The sequence below is a fragment of the Moschus berezovskii genome, chromosome 1 (genome assembly GCF_049115385.1).
Source record: "Moschus berezovskii isolate FMDL1 chromosome 1, NW_MosBer_1.0, whole genome shotgun sequence".
NCBI classification, from domain to species: Eukaryota; Metazoa; Chordata; class Mammalia; order Artiodactyla; family Moschidae; genus Moschus; species Moschus berezovskii.
In genome coordinates this window covers 5309264-5327887 of record NC_142460.1, presented here as the reverse complement: position 1 = coordinate 5327887, position 18624 = coordinate 5309264, and the positions used below count along the sequence as shown (strand labels likewise).

The 18624-nt window shown below is 46.4% G+C and overlaps 1 non-coding gene across 1 annotated transcript; it reads right to left on the bottom strand.

The window, feature by feature from the left end:
- Positions 1-13113: 13113 nt before the first annotated feature.
- Positions 13114-13185, bottom strand: TRNAS-AGA (transfer RNA serine (anticodon AGA)). The gene has a single exon. It is a non-coding gene; the product is annotated as a tRNA-Ser (tRNA).
- Between the last annotated feature and the right edge of the window lie 5439 nt (positions 13186-18624).

Below are 18624 nucleotides of genomic sequence, written 5' to 3'. Positions count from 1 at the left end.
GAACAGGTGGTCCTCAGAGCTTGCTGGTCTTGTCTGGCTCCCGGGTAATGCTTGTGGGCTACTGAGTCACTGACTAATTATGAGCCCGAACAAAAGGCTCTCAGATAAGCTCGAAGTCAAGACACGGGAGAAGGCAAGGTGTAGCCAGGGACTGTCTGAGCGTGCTGTGCTGGCTGTCCAAATGGAGCTGATGAATGAAGTTCCTTGGGAAACAATGCCCCTCGGTCTGGGCTCCTCTCCGCTCTCCAGGCACCTGGTGGCAGTGGGACGAGAAAGAACGGGTGAGGCAAGGAGCCGCTGCTCATCTCAGATTCTAACGGCTGTAAATGCATCAGAAAACATCCTTGTTGGAGTCACCACTCTCAGCGACAGGAGGGATCATTTCTCCACCGCCTGAACTATCAAGCCCATCCATGGATGTGTGTGCAGGGCGCATGAGTGCTTCCGTCTCTTTGATCTCTTCCTAGACTGGCAAGAGCTGACGTGACGCTTCTCATTTCCCGGGTGAAGAAACTGAGACTTTGGCAGCCCGCGTGCTTGGCTCTCGTGCTCAGAAAGAGGGTGGTGTCAGAGATGGAATTGTATCTGTGTAGAAAAGAGATTCTCATGTCCTGACCGCCAGTACCAGGAATGTGACCTTATTTGGAGATGGGGTCATTGCAGAGGTAATTAATTAAGATGAGGTCATAATGGATGTGGTTGGGCCCCTAATCCATGGACAGAAGTTCACGTGAAGAGGCAGAGACATAGGGAGAAACTCACATGAAATGGAGGAGTGAGGTGATGGAGCTACAAGCCAAGGGATGCTGAGAGGTGCCAGCAAACCAGCAGAAGCTGGAAGAGGCTGGAAGGCTTTCCCTACACGTTTCAAAGGCAGGGCATGGTCCTACTGAGCCTTTATTAATAACTGCAAACTTCCAGTCCCCATAACTAAGAGACAATGAATTTCTATTGATTTCAGCCACCCAGTTTATGATACTTCATTAAGGCAGCGCTGGGAAACCCTGTGTTGGGAAGATCCCCTGGAGTAGGAAGTGGCAACCCACTCTGGTATTCTTGCCGGGAAAAAAATTCCACGGAGAGAGGAGCCTGGCAAGGCTACAATGTCCATAGGATTGCAAAGAGTTGGACACAACTGAGTGACTGAGCTGGTGCCTACACACACTCATGTGCAGGCACACACACACGCGTGCGCGCACACACACACGCGTGCGCGCACACACACACACACACACACACAGGAAATCCATGTGGGTGAGAACTCGGATTTATTGAGAGGCTATTTTGTGTCATTCGGTCTAACTTTCACCATCCCCAGTGAATCTGTACATTGTACTGAGCCTGCAGATTTGGAGAGGGAGTCTTTGAATTCTTCCAAGAGTAATTTTCCTTTCACCTGGATATGTAAGCTTCGATGGCATCGCTTTAAAAAACTCTATCAGCTGAACACTAGAAGTAATTGCTAGTTGGACGACAAGTGACTCAGATGAAAATACTGCAGGTGGATAAAGTGAGATCAAGAAGAGGAAGGAGAGTAAGTGGCTGTTAAGAAGTGGAAAAGTGAGAAGTTTCTAGAAGGCCAGGCATGCATACCCTCAGGTCCTCACTTCAGAAAGAAGACCCCTGGTGAGAGAGAAGGCTCTTGCTTATGGTAGACCTGTAATTTCCAGATGGCAAATGTAAAAAGAGTGATGGAGTTGAAAAATTGCCATTAAGTATATTTAAATTTTTCCATTATATACAAAAATATAAATTAGGAAAATGTTAAAAAAATAAATAAAAGGAAAAGGACCCCAAGTGAGAGCTCCCACCAACTGTCAAGTTAGAGAGTGTGTGTCTGGAAGATCACCACCTTCACTTTCGACACCAATTACAGGTTCAGGGGTTCTGAAAGCACCCTTAGTTTCAATAATTTGCTAGAAAGACAAGCAGAGCTCACTGGAACCTGTTATCCTCCACTTGCATTTGTTCAAGGCAAAGAACAAAGGTTAAAATCATCCAAGGAAGGAGGAGAGAGGGGCTGATTCGAGAAGGACGCCAGACACCGAGGTTGCAGGGGGCCTCCCGGTGCCCTCAGGACAGTTATCCTCCTGAGAGCAAAGGAGGATGTACCCACAGAGCGTTGCCAGCCTCAGGGACCAGGCTTTCCTGGGGCTCCATCATACAGATGGGGTTGAGGGGCAGAGCTGACACCAGGGGACCTAGAGCCCCAACTCTACAGCAAGCGGCTGTGTCTCACAGTCCCCACCCTAAGTTGTGCTGTTATTATCTGTCTGGTCCAAGGCCCGCAGGCAAACAAAGATTACTGTCAGACTTGACATTCCAAGGGCTTAGTGATTACCTTCCAGAAACTGAGGGCAGAGTCCAAGTCTCTCTTCGGGCAATTTTATATCTTCAGTACCCCCTAAATTGGACTACAAGGAAATCAGACCAGTCAATCCTAAAGGAAATCAACCCTGAATATTCCTTGGAATAACTGATGCTGAAGCTAAATCTCCAATACTTTGGCCACCTGATGGCGAAAAGCCAATTCATTGGAAAAGACCCTAATGCTGGGAAAGATTGAAGGTGAAAGGAGAAGGGGATGGCAGACGATGAGATGGTTTGATAAAATCACTGACTCAATGGACATGAATTTCAGCAAACTCTGGGAGACAGTGGAGGACAGAGGAGCCTGGGGTGCTGAGTCCATGAGGTTACAGAGTCAGACACGCCTTAGAGATTGAACAGTAACACCCCCTGAATTAGACCCAGACCTCGATTTCTTCATCTCCCTCACCCCAGGGAAATGCTGATGCATTCCCAACTCTGAGCAAACTTTTCCTCCCTGTAGACCCTCGGGACGGGAAGAAACAGGGTCATCCCACCCTCCCACCGCTCCATGGTGGGCTGGAGGCAGATGCTGCTCTGAGTCTTCTTACAGGCTGGGGTCTTCTGTGCAGCTGGGTCCTGGGGACCCTCAGTCGGTGTGCTTATGGGGCCTGTGTGCCTGGGAACGAAACAGAGCTGAGCACGGGAAGGAAGGCTCGATCAATCAACAGGGATAGGGTGTGGGGCACTGGGCCACGGGGCTAGGAGAGGAAGAGGACACTACAACCCCGCAGCGCCGGGGCATCCAAGGTCAAGGGCAGAATCTGCCATTCTCTGCAGGCACTCTGTGCCAGAAAAACAGGGAATACAAGGCGCTCCCTGAGCTCAGGCTGGTGGTGGGCAGTGGAAAGAAAGTTGGAAGTGGAAGGCGTGTCTGACTCTGCGACCCCATGGACTGTAGCCTGCCAGGCTCCTCTGTCTATGGGGTTCTCCAGGCAAGAATACTGGAGTCGGTTGCCATTCCCTTCTCCAGGGGATCCTCCTGACCCAGGAATCGATCCCGGGTCTCCCGCATTGCTGGCAGGTTCTTCACCGTCTGAGCCACAAATTTTCGCTTTTATCATAATTCCATTTTACTCCAAAACACACATGCGTGTGACCCTTTTCAGAAGCTGAACCAAGTTAACCAAAAGGAGCAGCAAGAAGAGGTGCTGCTGACTGTATTCTTCCTTCTGCTTCTAGCATCGGCCTCTCCCACGTTTTGAGAAGTTCAGGGTGTCTTTAGAAAACAATCACCTCTCCCTTGCTCATCAGTGCTTTCATGCTTCTGTCTAATCTCTTAAAATTCCCCACCAAATGGCATTCTGTTATTTCCACATTTTCAGTTACCATGCCAACATTTGTTGAGCGTTTGAAACATTTTTACGACGTGGACAAAAATTAGAGTGAGGGAACAAGTTGCCTGAGCGACGGCCCATCCCAGCTGCTGCCTTAATGTGGGTCTTCTGTACCCTCCACATTTTTGATATAAAATATGCCACAGGAGAAAGGGACGATTTTAAAAGGCAAAGGAGAAAAAAAATGGAAAGAAAACAGGAAATTCGTGTAATCATTTACAGCCAGTTTGAACTTTTTTCCATGATTTTATGGGCTTGAGAAAGAGCCATTGCATGGTAAATGACTGAAATGAAGATATTGGGGTGTGGGGGGGTATCTAGAACTCTATGAACAACATACCTGCAACTGACAATGAAATTAAAGTTATAAAAATCATTTCCATGGATGCAGGAGACCTACAGGATGGAAGAAATGTGTTTCAAATCCTGAGTGTTGACCCATCATTTGAAATTCATTTTCTCTGACTTTTCCATAAGCTATGCCAAAGAAAATAAAGGAGCCAGCTCTTGCCCCATCATGGGGCTCCCCCCTCGCCCACCAGACCCACTAGCTTTCCCGTATCACCATGTGGCAACTCAGAGTCCGGAGGATTCAGATGAATACAGAGCAAGTCGTCTGGAAGTCTGGTTTTCATTGACCAGAGCAGAAATTAGCATCACCTTCGGGCAGATTCTGCATTGTATTCCATAATGCATTAGGAGCCCCCTTTCTGATTCTGTTTTGTATCCTGGCTTGATAGGACAGTTTCTCTTAACTTCAAAGGTTATTCTCTGCCTGAGTAACTCCTCCAAGTTTAGGGGTTGAAAAAAAAAAAAATGAACCTTTATCCTAAATAGAAATTTACCTCACAAACCAAGGAGGGACCCAAAAAGGAAAAAAAAGAAAAAGTCCTTGATAATAAAGTAAAATAAAATAAAGCTTTAACAAGACCTTAGATGAGAATACGCTTCCTTTGATTTAGAAAAACCCAGATTTGGCCACGTCCTTAGATGGGGATTAATTGTCAGCCTCCTGACACCAGCCACTGCAAATACTTAAAACGAGCTGTGATCTGTTGCTTCTAATCCATTAGGGGCGTTAGTGGGGCTCAGGCTTTGCATGACGTGCTTGTGCTTTTCCACTTTTCCACGGATCCTTTATCATATATTAATATCATGCGTAATGTCAACATTTGGAAACGGTTTGTGACTGACGGGGCTGAAAAGACACATTTCTCCATCACCCTGTTTCTATAATAGAAGTCATTCTTCTTTAAGACTCAGACCACCATATGCTTCCACTTTTTTTTTTCCCCTGTTTTTATCAGGAGACCTCAGCACATTGGATTTCAGTATAAATTTCAAATATATTAAGACAGTTCCAAAAAATTCAAGCCAGCACAACCCAGGCTCCTCTTGGCATCCCCTCATGAAGATTTATTGGGGCCTTAGAAGCCTCTCATCTATGCTCGGGGTCAGCCCTAATAATAGTAATAGCTGATGTTTATTGAGTGTTTACTATACGCCGGGCTCCGTGCTAAGTGTTTTATGTGTGTTGAGATAGTTAGTCCTTCCAGGAGCTCTATGAAGGACAGATGAGAAAAGTGTAGCATTGAGATGTGTTAAAGAAATTGCCCCAAAGCACAGAGCTGGTGCAAGAAGCCAGCCAGCCAACGTTCAAACCCAAGTTCTTCTGTTTCACCGTATTGGCCTGTATTGACTAGTGCCTGCTCACAACACACACTCACAGAAACACAACCACACACGTCCCAACATCCCTTCTTTATGACCTCTCAGATCTGCTGCTGCTGCTGCTGCTAAATCACTTCAGTCGTGTCCGACTCTGTGTGACCCCATAGATGGAAGCCCACCAGGCTCCCCCGTCCCTGGGATTCTCCAGGCAAGAACACTGGAGTGGGTTGCCATTTCCTTCTCCAATGTGTGAAAGCGAAAAGTGAAAGTGAAGTCGCTCAGTCGTGTCCGACCCTTAGCGACCCCACGGACTGCAGCCCACCAGGCTCCTCCATCCATGGGATTTTCTAGGCAAGAGTACAGGAGTGGCTTGCCATTGCCTTCTCCGGCTCTCCTACCAATAAGGAAACAGTTCCTTTTTTTAATCCCCTCTCTCTATTCAGTCATTCAGTCATATCTGACTCTTTGAGACCCCATGGACTGTAGCCTCCTCTGTCCATGGGATTTTCCAGGCAAGAATACTGGTTGCCATTTCCTTCTCCAGGGTATCTCCCCAACACAGGGATCGAACCCAGGTCTCCTGCTTTACAGGCATCCTCCTTACCATCTGAGCCACCAGGGAAATCAAAGCTATGGTTTTTCCAGTAATTATGTATGAATGTCAGAATTGGACCATAATGAAGGCTGAGCACCAAAGAATTGAAGTTTTTTAACTGTGGTGCTAGAGAAGACTCTTGAGAGCCCCTTGGACTACAAGGAGATCAAACTAGTCAATCCTAAAGGAAATCAACCCCGAACATTCATTGGAAAGACTGATCCTAAAGGTGAAGCTCCAATACTTTGGCCATGTGATTCAAAGAGTCAGCTCATTGGAAAATACCTTGATCCTGGGAAAGATTGAGGGCAGGAGGAGAAAGGGGCAACAGAAGATAAGATGGTTAGATAGCATCACCAACTCGATGGGCATGAAACTGAGCAAACTCTGGGAGACAGTGGAGGCCAGAGGAGCCTGGCGGGCTATAGCCCATGGAGTTGCGAAGAGTCAGACACAACTTAGCCACTGAAAAACAACATTTCACTCAGCCCTCATGGAGGGTGGGAGGGTACAGGTCCCTGCCCTGGACTGGGAGCCATCACCACAAAATGCATTTGACCCAAGACTAATTTCTTTCCAGAGCCACCCATCCATGTGATAGAGAAATAATCCAAAGCAATATATATTTAGTAAACACATATTTATAATACTCATATCATTATGATGAGTAATCATACAGATTCTTGCCTTCAAGCCCCTCTGCACACACCCACTTCCACCAACATTCACACACACACATACACACACACAATTTAGAAGTTTGGTATTATGGACTCACGAGCCTTGTGGAGTATTGAGGGATCATGCAGAGAAAAGGACTCTGTGTATTTCACAAGGGATAAGTACAAACCCAGAAGACCCTCCAGACGGTGAGGGAGAGATAGAGAAAGCGGGCTGAAAGGATGGAAGAGGGGCGTGTCTAAGCTGGAGGCTGACAGCCATTCACTCTTTCCATGGAGCACCATCCCTCCATTCCACCTCTTTGGGGAGAAGCCTGGTAGGCTGCAGTCCGTGGGGTCGCTAAGGGTCAGACACGACTGAGCAACTTCACTTTCACTTTTCACTTTCACACATTCGAGAAGGAAATGGCAACCCACTCCAGTGTTCTTGCCTGGAGAATCCCAGGGACGGGGGAGCCTGGTGGGCTTCCGTCTATGGGGTCACACAGAGTCAGACATGACTGAAGTGACTTAGCAGCAGCAGCAGCAGCAGCTAAGGACTGACCTTACTCCCCCATCTCTCACGGTCCACATTGCATCTCTTCCAGATGTGGAAATTTGAAGGTGGAAGTTCAGAGCGGAAGGCAGTTAGACCAGGTACTAAGTAGGACAAGCAATGATCTGCAGTCTCAGACAATTTACCCCCAGGGATGCTACTTAAAAAGTAAATGCCCCAAAACTCTAATGCAGAATCAACACACTGCAGTACAAGGTTGCAAGAGCAATGAAAAGAGATCGAAACTCGTGTAAGTCGTCGAAAAACTGAAGATAACTTCTGTGTGGTCCTGAGCAGATGGGACGGGGGCGTGAGCAGTGTTTAGAGGGTGCTGCTTGTGAGTGAGAAGGGCGGTGGCCTGACACCCCCTCTGGCAGTAATTCCTGTCTCGGTGACACCGTGTCCTGGGAAACCCATTTGTCTTGGACACACCAGGAGTTTGGTCAACTGTCGCCTATCAGTCAACAAGATCTACAGGTCCTGCGTCTTATGACTTTCTCTGATCCCTGTTCTCACTCCCTCACTCTGCCACCACTAGGGAAGTCTTCCGAAGTTCCCTTTCCTAAGTGATACAGCGGAAGTCCTAACCCAAAGAGGAATTCCAGAAGAACATCTTACCTGTGGAGCAAACATTTTAAAGAAATGGGGGGGAAATAAGAGCATGAAGTATCTCTGTGAAGCTAAATAAGTGAGTTAGCTTGTCTGTCTAGTAGATCTTATTTGCCTGGATTAGGAGGTTGTCATTCCCTGGTGGCTCAGATGGTAAAGAATCAGCCTGCGATGCAGGAGACCTGGGTTTGCTCTCTGGGTTGGGAAGAGCCCCTGGAAGAGGGCATGTCAATCCACTCCAATATTCTTGCCTGGAGAATCCCATGGACAGATGAGACTGGTGGGCTATTGTCCATGGGGTCGCAAAGAGACGGACATGACTAAGCTAGTTAGCATATAAGGAATTATGATTTCGTTCTTGATGCAAAGGTGCGTTGGCACCCCAGTGGGTAGAGCTTCCCCTGGCCAGAAAGGACATTTTTGGCTTCAGTTCCCAGGGGATGATGATAGCTTACGGTGAACAATGTTGGATTCGTGATCTCCAAAGAAGGAGATATAGCTTCCAGACCAGGGACCAGGCTTGATCACTCAAGAGCTTTTGTGTAGCAGAGTTTTATTAAAGTAAGAAAAGCGACAGAGAAAGCTTCTGACATAGACATCAGAAGGGGGACGGAGAATGCCTCCCTAGCTAGTCTTATCAAGGCCTTATATACATTTTTCAGACCCACTCCCACAACATACATTTTAAATTAATAAGATTAGAATGACCAATAGAAAGATCTTACCAGACCCACCCAAAGAAAGCTGAGCATCAAAGAACTGATGCTTTTGAACTGTAGTTTTGGAGAAGACTCTTGAGAGTCCCATGGACTTGCAAGGAGATCCAACCAGTCCATCCTAAAGGAAATTGATACTGAATTTTCATTGGAAGGACTGGATGTTGAAGCTGAAAGTCCAATACTTTGACCACCTGATGCGAACAGCTGACTCATTTGAAAAGACCCTGATGCTGGAAAAGGCAGGAGGAGAAGGGGACAACAGAGGTTGAGATGGTTGGATGGCATCGCTGACTCAACAGTCATGAGTTTGAGTGAGCTCCAGGAGTTGGTGATGGACAGGAGGCCTGGCGTGCTGAAGTCCATGGGGTCACAAAGAATCGGACATGACTGAGCGACTGAACTGAACTGACCAGACCCACTCCCATAATATAGATTTTAAGATGATAGGATTAGTCAGAAGGTTCTTGTTAAAGAGAAACATGTCCTCGAGCAAGATATAATACTATATTGACTCAGACAAAGCAATGTAGAAAAGAACATTTGTCCCAGACTCCTTTCTCCTTCTCGAGGATTCCAGAACCCTTTCTCCTCCTTGGGAACCCTGGACTTCTTATCAACCTACCTAGGAACTGACTCTCTCCATGACACGGAGGCAGATAGAAGACAGGCTCCATGGAAGTGGGAGATGCTGCCATCTCTCTTACACGGGATGGTGTCTCGGGGAACCACGTGGGGTAAATCCCTTCCTGTGCTGCAGTGTTAGGACACAGCATGTGAACTCTGAGACAGTTGGGAAAGTAGCAGACGAACTGGAGGTTTGCTGGGCTTCAGGCACAGGGATTGAACCTTGTCAGTCACACTCCCACTGTCTGTGGCATTCTGTTTCTCTTTCTCTTATCTATCGCACAGCCATTAGTAAAGCCATCTTAAGTATTGCAAGAGTATCTTCAGAATAGTTCAGCAGGGTACCAGCAGCATCTTGGGCCAACAAAGACAAGGCAGAAATAATCAGGAACTTGCCCATCACCAACCCCAGGCCAAGTAGCTGCAAAATTGCAATAGCCAGATCTCCCCAAAAAGGAGATTCTTGGTTTGGAGTCTAACTGTGTGATTCTGCATTTAATTTTTCACCAAAGAAATTATTTCCTTTTATGCTTTGCCAAATGCTGCCCTGTTTCTGGATAACATATCTTTGGATATGTATTTCCTCTGTGGCAGGTATTTGATAGATTGGCTTACCTTAAGCCACTGCATTTGGAAAAGGACTTGGGAAGATTGTTCACTAAGGCAGATGTGGGTCACCTGTTTATGGCTCATCCATCTCCCCTGGACGAGGACAGCCAGCAGCCCTTGGTACCCTAACCCACTGCTGTCTGTAACCATGTCTTGGAGCCAGACTTCTGATCTTGGCTAGAGCCGACAATGACAGACACCCTTGAATGAGAATAACTTGAGAATAGACAATGCAAAGGCTCGTCCGAGAAATCATGGCATCCGGTCCCACCACATCATGGCAAATAGACAGGGAAACAATGAAAACAGTGACAGACTTTATTTTGGGGGGCTACAAAATCACTGCAGATGGTGACTGCAGCCATGAAATTAAAAGACGCTTGCTCCTTGGAAGAAATGTTATGACTGACCTAGACAGCCTATTAAAAAGCAGAGACATTACTTTGCCAACAAAGTTCTGTCTAGTCAATGCTATATTTTTTCCAGTAGTCATGTATGGATGTGAGAATTGGACTACAAAGAAAGTTGAGAGCCAAAAAATTGATGATTTTGAACTGCGGTGTTGGAGAAGACTCTAGAGAGTCCCTTGGACTACAAGGAGATCCAACGAGTCCATCCTAAAGGAGATCAGTCTTGAGTATTCACTGGGAGGACTGATGGTGAAGCTGAAACTCAAATCCTCTGGCCACCTGATGCAAATAGCCGACTCATTGGAAAAGACCCTAATGCTGGGAAAGATTGAGGACAGGAGGAAAAGGGGATGACAGAGGATGAGATGGTTGGATGGCATCACCAACTCAATGGACATGAGTTTGAGCAAGATCCAGGAGTTGGTGATGGACAGGGTGATGCGTGCTGCTGTCCATGGGGTTGCAAAGGATTAGACGTGACTGAGCGACTGAACTGAACTGAACCAAGCTGTCTGGTTTGCATGGACTTTGCCCACATTGAGGCCTGCCCTCCTTCGGCTTCCCAACTAGGCCCCCACAACATAATCACTAGTGTCATGCTTAGCCCATGATTCAAGGGGATGAAAAATGAAAAAATCAAACACTGACTTGGATTTTGTTACTTGGACCTCTAGGTGTTTGATATCATGAGGTTGAAGACACTGGTATCTCTAAGGCATACAATTATTTTATGCTCTGTTATATAAGCATTGGGCTTCCCGGGTTGTGTTAGTGTTAAAAATCCATCCACCAATGCAAGAGACATAAGAGATGTGGGTTCGACCCTGGGTCAGGAAGATCCCCTGGAGGAGGGCATGGCAACCCACTCCAGTACTTTTGTCTGGAGAATCCCATGGACAGAGGAGCCTGGTGGACTACAGTCCATAAGGTCGCACAGAGTCGGACGCACCTGAAGCTACTTAGCACAGGGGCACATAAGCATCTTCAAACTTTATCTCAAAGAATAGTCGCACAAGTTGTATCTTGTACCTCTGGAGCCATCGAGTGTTCCAGAACAATCTGAATAGAACCATAAGGTGCTACCTTATGCAGAAGAATCAACAAAGCTCCAACTTTTTCCAGGTCTCTTTTTCCCTGCCTTGTTAAGGAGCCCTAACTGATGCATTGAGACAGAGCTTCAAGAAGAGTTTGGAATTCCTTGGCGAATGCACATGTAAAAGTGCCAGAGCTTCAGTTCACTGCCCTGTTTTCCGTGAAAGCCTGGAGACCTGAGACCATCACTCCTGCTGGTGTGAAGACCAAGAGGACATTTTTCCTTTGTAGATCAGTACAGATCAGAGCATTAACCAGAGCCCCTTCTAGCATTTGGAAACATCTTCACCATTCTGTCATAAATTCAGGGCACCAATCTTGAGCTGTAGGGAATCGTGGTGAATGCCATTTCATGTATAGATAGCACTCCTTCCTTGTACTGTCAGGGTTCCTGTGAAAATGTCAAGACTGTAATTAAATCATTCCAGAAGGATTTGAGATGAACATTTTGTCCAGGGGAACATTACACCCTGAAGACTTGTTCATCTCTTCAACTGGAAGTTTGATAAGTTGGAAGGTTTGATAAGTTTTCTCTAGGAAAGAAACATAACAAAAAGTTGTTTCATCTAATTAGACAGAAAAAAAAAAAAAGGATCACCATCAATAACGATAAATCTCTCTGAAATTTTAGAAATCAGACTTTAGCCTCTCCAGCTGTTCATTTTCACAGCCTTCTTAAGATTTATACCCATAGTTTTATTGTAATCATTAATCTAGATGAACTAAGATTATGTTATTGCCTTAAAGGCTAACGTGATGAAAAGATCAGGACATTTAATGAAGTGCAAAACTCATCCCACTTAAGAAAAGCAAGACTTTGCTCCCAGGAGAAAACCAGACAGAAAATGAAGCGTTTTTCATGAAAGTTATTTGTTTTTGTTTAAAATTCTGGATGGCAGGATAAATCTGTGTCATTTTCACACAATAAATAGCAACAAGTGGCAATGAAGCAATTGAATTCCTTGGCACTGGGCCTCCTGCTCCAGCTGAATACCTCCCCGCTTAATGAGATCCATCAGTAGGCTACTTATATCACCAAGTGGCTCAACTGGTAAAGAATCTGCCTGCAAGGCAGGGTACCTGGGTTTGATCCCTGGGTTGGGAAGATCCCCTGGAGAAGGGAAAGGCCACCCACTCCAGTATTCTGGCCTGGAGAATGCCATGGACCATATAGGCCATGAGGTTGCAAAGTACTGGACACGACTGAGCGACTTTGATATACATAGATAGGGAATTTTAAGAGCCACCCCCAATTCAACTTCCAGGAAGTGAAACATCTAGTAAGGCCTTAGAAGCTCAGATCCACCATGATTCCAGCTCAACTCATTTTCATCATAAGTTTACATTTTACCTGCAGCTAAAATTATGCTTATTTTTTAGAATATCAGTTTTTCCTTTCTAAAATCATGCATTTCTTTTTTATTGTGTTCAGACATACAGAACATAAAATTAACCATTTTAACCATGTTTAGGGGTTAGGTGGGGTTAAGTCCGTTCACACATTCCTCTCTTGTCTTCATGATGAGATTTGGCTAAGTGTTACAAAAGGAAACAGGGTGGATGATACGGAAGACCCCAGTCACACGCAGCATCAGCATGGGTGACAGGCGACCGATGGAGACAGAGGAGACGCCTCAGAAGGTGCTCAAGAAAGAGTTGTCCTTTTAAATTTTTTAGAATGCCTTCAACTGTATTTTAAAAAATGCATCAAAAGAGAGAAATACATCAACACCAGTAGCAGTTATCTCAAAGTGAAAGTGAAGTCGCTCAGTCGTGTCCAACTCCCTACCAGGTTCCTCCGTCCAAAGGATTTTCCAGGCAATAGTACTGGAGTGGGTTGCTATTTCCTTCTCCAGGGGATCTTCCCAACCCAGGGATCGAACCTGGGTCTCCCGCATTCTAGGCTGACGCTTTACCATCTGAGCCACCAGGGAAATCACAGTTATCTCAAGGTGGTATGCAAATAATGGTTTTCAATTTTGTCACTATAGAAGCCCCTCATTACTAATACCAATATCAATAAGTAATATTTCAATAAATAATATCAATAAGTAACATTTCAACAATAAAAACCAGTAGTTTGATATATATTCCTACATTTGGAAAAAAAAAAAAACAGATTGAAAGATTAGTAAATTCTTCTTCCCACTCTAGATGGAAGAAGCATGCAGAGAAACTAAATGGATTATTCACGGTGCCTGTAATCGGCAGAACTAGCATTAAAGCTCACTTTTTCTGACAATTATTCTTTTAAAATGAAGCCAATTAAGAATATCAGATGGACCCTCCCCCAGGCCCTGAAATTCAGCATTTTCTATGAATCAGCCCCCAGCGTTCTCTGCAAATAAGCACCCACACTGCTGTCACAGCCCACTGTTGCTTTAATAGTACTAGTTACTCTTTCTTGCATCTTTTCAGACATGCCGGTGTGTTTTCATCTTTCTCATTGCTTAGCTTATGGAGGGCAGGATTTAGGCTGTGTTCACACTCGTGAATGTCAAAAGTAGAAACAACTGACTAATCTCTAAAACTTTGCAGACTTGGAAAAACCGCAACAGTGTGTTTCTTGCAATCGCCATGGACAACTAAACTGAGATTAGAAAGATGGTCACAAATAGAGTGAGTTGGGTGGGCTCTGCCTGCCTGTCTAGCTGTAACCATGGACTGGAGAAGAGGAGCCTGAGAATTAATGTTTGTCCATTTCCCCAGGAGCAAAGCGAGAAGAGAATCTCAGTTAACCCTCGCTTGGTGTCAGCAGTGTTGAAAGTCCACGTGGACCGAGACAGCATCTGGAAACACTGCGTGAGGTTTGAGTTAAAGCCAAGTCGGAAATGAAGACTTGCTGGTACCAAGTGAAAGACGACACTGCATGCCAGTTTCCAGAGAGGAATTGATGCTGAAACTTGTCACTTCACTCTTAAAGCACGAATGTTTCAGAGCAGGTATCTGTACAGGAAGGGACCCACCTGGCGTGGCGGAAGGAGCCCAGAAGTAAGAACCACCAGTCCTGTGAGTAGGGCTGTCCTCAGACACAGATTGGTGGAAGCTCGGACAAGGATGTATATTCAGTGGCTCTCAGCTCCTCTTAAAACAAACCACGTGGGCAGTGAAGGTCAATTCCAGCTCCTAGCATTGTGGAGTAAATCACAAAGAAAAATCCAGCTCCATGTCTTGTGCATATTGGTATCAGCCTAAGGACTTCTTGATTGAATACCTTTCCAAGTTCACAGGGATGAGAGAGGTACCAGGGGTCGTTTGTGATTTCGTGCCCAGAGCTGTCCCTTTTCAACAAAGCCCCTGATATTCACAAGTGTCCTGAGCGCTGTGAATCTCAGTGGGAAGTAAGAACTTGCAGCTGTCTTAAATCACCTATCTGACTCTATGGCATTCTCTATTCCATACTCAACTTTCTAGATACCCAGTTTAATCAAGCCAGAACTAGCAGTAAAAGTCATCACACGAAATCAAGGGTCCAGTGTTGAACTTGGTCAACCAAATCTATCTTGTATCTTTATAATAAGCAGAATCACAGCAGAAAAGCTCATAGAAGAAAAAAAAGTTCAGCGAGGAAACACAAAACTTTTTTTATTCTGGCATGCTTTAGTGAGACAGTTGGTGAGATGTGTAAATACCTCTATGCATATTAAAGACTACTTAATAAAAACCTTCCCTTGTGCATGCTGCTGCTGCTGCTAAGTCACTTCAGTCGTGTCCAACTCTGTGTGACCCCATAGACGGAAGCCCACCAGGCTCCCCCATCCCTGGGATTCTCCAGGCAAGAACACTGGAGTGCATAGAAGACATTTAAAAAGAGAATCTCAGCTTGTTTCATTGCTCTCATTTTTTAATATTTTAGACACGAGATTCAGCGGCATTGCCGTGTCTGGGGTGCAGAGATGTGGTCTGCGGGTCTTTTGATGAGTCGCCCTGTGTAAGACGTTGTAGCTCTGTACTGCACTGAGGCAGTTCACACCCCCTCTGTTGTAAACCCGCACTCTGATGACCTGCACTTTTTGGAATGTTTGGGGAGCAAAACATTGTTCAAGGGTACACAGATGCAACGAGTAGTGAATGAGACAGATATCTAACGTACAGCATAACATAGACAACGATGAACACAGACAACAACGTTGTACTATAATGATACAGTGTAATAGAAACGATAAATATGGCTACAATGGCAATTGCATTACAATATGTAAGTGTGTCAAATTAACAAGTGGTGCACCTTAAAGGTACACAGTGCTATATGTTGAATATATTCAATAAACAAAAAAATAATTTGGGCAGATGTTTTTATATCCCTAAGGGAAAGTAGGAGAAGGCAATGGCGCTCCACTCCAGTACTCTTGCATGGAAAATCCCATGGACGGAGGAGCCTGGTAGGCTGCAGTCCATGGGGTCGCTAAGAGTTGGACACGACTGCGCGACTTCACTTTCACTTTTCACTTTCATGCGTTGGAGAAGGAAATGGCAACCCACTCCAGGGTTCTTGCCTGGAGAACCCCAGGGATGGCGGAGCCTGGTGGGCTGCCGTCTATGGGGTCACACAGAGTCGGACACGACTGAAGCGACTTAGCAGCAGCAGCAAGGGAAAGTATCCCCTCCATGTTACTCCAGGGCTGCCTTACCCATGAAACAGCCCAACCAGCATCCCTCTGCATGTTAGTCCCTGCAAAGAAGATGTGACCGACCCTAAAGCTCACAGCCCCGGCCATCCGGGACCAGGGAGGAAGGAACAGCAGAGGCTAAGAACCTCGTTTTCTCCCATTCTGTCTCTGTCTCTTTCACCTTCCCAGTTTCAATTTTATGAGGCTGGATTTTGGAAGGTGGACAATAAAAGATTATCTATTTTGAGACATGAAGGGAAACAGGTGTCACCAATAGTCCCCGGTGTTAAAATAACATCTCACTTAACTCTTGTTATTCCTCTGAGATGAGCGTCTTTTTATTGTGTCCGCTCTACAGACGGGAAAACTGAGGCACAGAGAGGTCAAGTAGATTGCCGGAAACCAACTCAGCCAGCAAAGTGGTAGAGGGAGGTTGCTAACACCCAGGCAGGGTAGCTGGAAAGTGGATGCTTTTTGCTACCAGAGTCTGTTCCCTGCAGGAGAGCCTGTGCACAAAGAGGAGAGGATGGCCGGAGGTCAAGAGAAAGCCCCTGAAATGGGTGTTGTGCATAAGTTGTCACGTTTTCCCTCTCTGGGCTTTCAGGGGTCTGTGCCTTTGCTTCATTACCCTCGGCTTTAGCTCTTCATGGCCCACAACCCTGAGTCCTTCCTGCCTGAGGTGGGGGCTGCATCCTCACTTTCTTCTCCCTCCTTCGAGTTCGGTGGATCTTGGTAAGAAGCACCCCCAGATCCAGCCTTTGAATACAACCTCTTTATCAGCACTGGGCTTCTGCCAGTCACCTCCTTTTTCCTGCCCATTGGGCCAAGCCTGCAGCCCTCGGTGGTGGCTCCCAGGCTCTGTGTTGCCCCCCAGCCCAGCTCCCACACCTCTAAACTCTCCCCCACACACACTCTGCTCCCCCTCTAAGCTCTCTTCCTCCAATCTTTGCTGTCCCAGTCTACAAGCCTCCACACTGCTGGTCTGTGCGGGCACACTTGTGCGTGTGTGTGTGTGTGTGTGTGTGTGTGTGTGTGTGTGCATGCTCAGTCACTTCAGTCGTGTTCAACCCTTTGCAACCTTTTGGGCTATAGTCCACCACACTCCTCTGTCCATGGAGATTCTTTAGGCAAGAATACTGCCGTGGGTTCCCATGCCCTCCTCCAGGATATCTTAGGTCTCCAGCATTGGCAGGTGGGTTCTTTACCACTAGAACCACCTGGGAAGCCGTTGTGAGTTTGTGTGTGTGTGTGTGTGTACACATAAATGCACATACGTGGTTGATATTGGGCACGTAGGATTTTAACAGCACCCTTAATCTCTACTCTGGTGGCTCAGACAGTAAAGAATCCACCTACAATGCAAGGACCTGGGTTCGATCCCTGGGTTGGGAAGATCCCCTGGAGAAGGAAATAGCAACCCACTCCAGTATTCTTACCTGGAGATTCCCCATAGACAGAGGAGCCTGATGGGCTATAGTCCATAGAGTTGCAAAGAGGTGGACACAACTGAGCAACTAAGCACTTGATCTCTACCCGCTAGATGCAAGTAGCCCCCTCTACAATACAATGCCCCCAAATGTCTCCAGACACTGCAAAGTCACATTTGAGAACCTCTGGGCAAGATGTGGACCTCAATTCTGCTATAACACATCTGAGCCCTTCCCCTGCCCCCTGCACCACCTGTCTTGCTCCACCCTCCCCCTTGAACTGAACTGTCCATGAATAAGTGTCCCTAGTGACCACAGCCCCATACTCCAGTCCTGAGTCCTATTTGATCCCCCAGGTCTGCAATCTACCCCCTGACTGGGAAACCAACACTGCCCAGTTTCCAAGTTGACAAGATAGGACTCCTTGAATACTGGATCTGTCCTCTCTCCCAGCATCTCTGCAGTCCTGCTCCGAAGGACATGCACTTCTCCTAGCCCCCAAGTGCAGTGTCATTCCTGGTCCCAATTCTGCCTTGAAAGAGTCACTCTTTTTCCTGAGCTAGGGTGTGAGTGCAAGCATGCTCAGTCCTGTCCTCTGCAAGTCTACAAGTCCTGTCCTCTGCAAATCTACAGACTGTAGTCTGCCAGGCTCCTCTGTCCATGGGATTCTCCAACCAAGAATACTGGAATGGGTTGCCATGTCCTCCTCAAGGAAATCTTCCTGACCCAGAGAGCAAACCTGAGTCTCCTGCAGTTGTAGGCAGATTCTTTACCACTTGAGCCACCTGAGTAGAACCGTGCATTCAGGGACCAACTAGGAAAGCTGTGCCAGGGCCTCTATTTTTGGCACCAGCATTGTCAGGAGCATCCAAGGGAGAGTAGGTAAATGACTCCACCACTCAGCTTTTGAGACCATGAATCTGCTTGCAACACCAGTACGGGGCGGCCAACCTGACGGTGACAACGGCTTACCAAACCTCACCAAACCACAGAACGACTGATAATGTACTGCATAACGTCAGGGAAGAATTTAAGCCGTGCATTTTTTAATTTGAATCATCTGGATCCGATGGTGTACATCTGCTGCACACAGTCTTTAATTCAAATCAAATACGTAGAAGTACATTCCAATGACTAACTCGTGGTCTTCCATATTGTTAAGGTCGACTACGGGGCGACCCCACGAGAGGAAGCCAGCCCAGGGGACCTAGAATCTAGAGGACATGTGGTAGCAGCACCTTCGGATGTGTGGGCTCCGTGGCTTCTGCCCATGGAGACACATTTGTATGTTAGCCGATGTGATGGCTAATTCTATATCTCAACTTGACGGGGCCAT